The sequence below is a fragment of the Balaenoptera musculus genome, chromosome 7 (genome assembly GCF_009873245.2).
Source record: "Balaenoptera musculus isolate JJ_BM4_2016_0621 chromosome 7, mBalMus1.pri.v3, whole genome shotgun sequence".
NCBI lineage: Eukaryota > Metazoa > Chordata > Mammalia > Artiodactyla > Balaenopteridae > Balaenoptera > Balaenoptera musculus.
The window spans coordinates 100,803,812-100,808,074 of record NC_045791.1 but is presented as its reverse complement, the minus strand read 5'-3'; positions in this window follow the sequence as shown (position 1 = coordinate 100,808,074).

Here is a 4,263-nt window from a genome sequence, read left to right as displayed (position 1 = left end):
ACACTCAAAACTGTAACAGCTTTTATCAGCTAAGGCTTTGAGAGAGGGGGAAATTGAACAAGCAAACTAAATTTAACCCAAATTTACATTTTGAAATAGCCACATTCTAAACCCTTTATTTAATCATAGTTATATTTTAATTTTTTTAATGTAGTATTAAGGATTCAATCAAAGATAAGCATAGCAGGGCAGTTCAGGGTTTTTTTCTTAGTATTAGAACAGTGATAGTCAAGGTGAGCTTTGTTTTTCCTTTGAGAGTTCTTTAACTTGATAGTTTTTCTCCAATATTAGGAAGAATTTAATATATATTGTTTATTTTTTTCAATTATACAAGGATATGTTTATATTGTAAAAATATATATATAATGCAGTGCTATACAGATTAAATTATGAAATTTTCCACGAACTCCCACTTCGGCAAATTATTCCCTTCCCCAGAAGTAGTCACAGTTATGTTATACCCATCCAGACTTTGTAAAATATTTTTTCATGCATATATGCATACAAGCAACCATATACATTTAAAAAATAGTAAGTTCAATCATACTATATGTATTACTGTGTGAATTGATTTTTTTTTTTAATTTAATATACCAAAGAGATCTTTCTCTATTAGGACCTATACATATACCTCATCCTTTGAAATACTGGAAAACATTTCATGGTTTACTGTATTTTATTATTATTCTATTGATATATAATTAGGTTATTTCCAATTTTTTTAGTATTATAAATAATCCTAAAACTGACGTTCTCAGAAATCTTTGGTCATAATGCTGGTACTTTTGCAGGCTAGATTACATTGGAATTGCCAGGCCAAAGGGTATGAGAATTTTAAATTTATAGATGTTACCATATTATTCTTAAAAGGATAAAAAACAATTTATATTCCCACAAGTTGGATACCACTAGACTACCATTTTCACACACTCTCAATCACTGTTTATCATCATTAAAAAAAAAGTTTTGCCAATAACCTAAACAAAAATAATGTCACATTGATTCCTCATTTGCCTTTTTTGATTATTCCTGAGATAGAACAAGTCTTACCTACATTGGCCATTTGTATTGTTTCCTGTGACTTGTCTGTTCAAATCCTTTGCCATCCCCCCTTGGATCTTTTTCTTTATGATTCCTAGGAATTCTTTACTTTATTTTTTTAAATAAATTTATTTATTTATTTATTTTGGCTGTGTTGGGTCCTTGTTGCTGCGCATGGGCTATCTCTAGATGGGGCGAGCAGGGACTACTCATTGTTGCGGTGTGCGAGCTTCTCATTGTGGTGCCTTCTCTTGTTGCAGAGCAAGGGCTCTAGGCACGTGGACTTCAGTAGTTGTGGCACACGGAATCAGTAGTTGTGGATTGAGGGCTTAGTTGCTCCGTGACATGTGGGATCTTCCTGGACCAGGGCTTGAAGCCGTGTCCCCTGCATTGGCAGGTGGATTCTTAAACACTGCACCACCAGGGAAGTCCCCTAGAAATTCTTTATAATGAGAGCCTTTGCTTCTTTTATGCAGTGTAGTAAAGTTTCTCCCAGACTTTTGTTTATCTTTGAAATTATGGAGACTTCATCCTAGAGATGTCTGAAGTCTTTTGTAGCCAATTCGGTCAGCCAATTCTTTTAGGGATTCCAGGTAGTAACCTGATTAAAACTCAATAAAGAACATATACCTATATTTTGTATATTAGATGGCAGACTAACTCTCTAAAATTGCTTCTGTTTCTTTAGGACCATTCTAGGTTGAAATAAAGGTAGTACACCTCCCCTCTATAAAACTGGAAAAAGAGGTGTCCTTTGATGGAGAACATTAGTGTTAACAGCAAGATCTGCCAACTACTACACCTACATGCAGGGGTTGAACCAGGAAGTATTCACTGGGGAAATGCCAAAAAAGAAAAATAATAATAACATTCTGGCATCATCCCAGATATCCTGAATAACAATCTTGGAAACTGGGCTCTGGAATTTATATTCTGGAGTACTTGCCAGAGTGATTCTGTAGCTCACAGTGTAGCAGTGTGAACTAGATTCTCCCATTTATCCAGAGAATGTAGACTTTTTGGTTTCTCTCTGCCATAATGGTCTCCTAAGTTATTTTCTAAATCTTTGTTGCTCCTTATATTAATTTATTCTAATTTTTATCAGATTTAGTCATACCACCACTATCTGAAAAATCAACATCTGAATATCCACACTCTTTCTCATGAATTGTGTGACCATGATTTGACCTCAACCTACCTTTACTGAATTATCATCCACTCTGACCTCCTTTTCCTCTGATTTCTCAGCCCCAATTTACAGCTTAAGACTTTCATTCTATTTTCCTGTTGGAGAAACTGTCATATTTTTTCCCACTGACTAAAATAACCTTTTCTTTATATGTCTTCTTGCTCTTTAAAATCAATTCTGCAGTGGTCTGAATTTCTGAATTTCTACAAAGCTCTCAGGTCATGCCAATGTTGCTGGTCTGTGGGCCATGCTTTCTGAGTATAATGATACTCGGGTGTTTCACAAGTTGTTCATGTGAGTATGATGTCACCCTAGATGGTGCCAAGATGCAGGGTATAAAATTATACCGTGAGGCAGGGCCAGCATCTTTGAAAAATGTGAGACAATGACAAGGACATCATTAGTTGGTAAAAAGGAGGAAAAGTAGAAGATAAAATATCCAGTTATTATGAGTTTCAAAGGGACGCAGAAGAAAAGTTTTGGCAGTGAGGATGGAGGAGAATGTTAATCCATCTGAATTAACACGTTCTGGCTGGATGAAGGAAAATAAGTGGTTGTTGCTAGAGAAAAAAGCCACATCTAAGAGTTGGGTTAGGTTTTAGTTAAACCAAGGAAAAAGGCAGAATTTTCTGTGGGGAGTCTCGAGGATACTGAGAAGTTTGTGGAGAGAAGGTAGGGGCAATGGTAGCTGAGTCGTGGAAGGAGAAGCATACAACAGAATGTTGATGAAAGTATGGAAGAAGATAGAGAATTTAGAGGTCTACCTCTCAGGAAGTCACCTGGCAAGGCCAGTGTAGTGGATGCTGTGGTGTGTCTCCCAGATGCACCCCACCCCTCAGGACCTAGGGTCTTATCGCTTCACCTGCTGGGGATTTTGGAGGCTGACTTCTCTCAGTTGAGTGTTCTTTCCCTCAGTTGATGAGAGGTCCTTGCCCTAGGTCATGTTTCCTCCCTGGGAGCAGTCCATATTCAATGGCTGGTTGATACACACGTATGTGTGTGAGTGTGTGTGTTGGGGGGGTGGAGGGAACTGAATTACAAACACCATATTCCTCCCCCAAATTTTCCTGAAACTGATTTATTCCCTTTACTAAGAAAGATAATTTAATACTACTAATATCTGATAAACTTCTGTTCCTCATATCAAGTGATCTATCTCAGATGAATAGGCTCCACTGCAAGGTAAATATTAAGAAACCTCAAATTAAGTGTAGACAATAAGAAAATCAATCTAAGCCCAAAATAAATATGGCCTTGTTTACAATAGTTTCACTGTACAGGTTCTTAAAATTTTATTTTAAATTTACTTAAACAACTATCTTTTACAAATATATTGCACGTATTTAATAAAATATATTATATGTAACATACATGTTGTATATTGTATACACATGTATATTTATTACATATATATCTATCTCCCAGGCTAAAAGTTGCCACACATATAGCTATAGATGGTCCATATCTGATTTTACATTAGATATTTTTGCAAGGTTTTTTGGGCAATAGCATATATATTTTTTTTACTATAGGCATTCCTCAGACATATTGCAGGTTCAGTTCCAGACCACCACAATAAAGCAAATATCACAATTTAGCAAGCCACATTATTTTTTTGGTTTCCCAGTGAATGTAAAAGTAATGTCTATACTATTCTGTAACCTATTAAGTGTGTAATACAACCATACCTATAAAAAACAATGTATAAACCTTAATTAAAGATACTTTATTGGGCTTCCCTGGTGGTGCAGTGGTTGAGAATCTGCCTGCCAACGCAGGGGACACGGGTTCGAGCCCTGGTCTGGGAAGATCCCACATGCCGTGGAGCAACTGGGCCCATGAGCCACAACTACTGAGCCTGTGCGTCTGGAGCCTGTGCTCCGCAACAAGAGAGGCCGCGATAGTGAGGGGCCCACGCACTGCGATGAAGAGTGGCCCCCGCTCGCCGCAACTAGAGAAAGCCCTCGCACAGAAACAAAGACCCAACACAGCTAAAAATAATAAATAAATTTATTTTTTAAAAAAATAGAGAT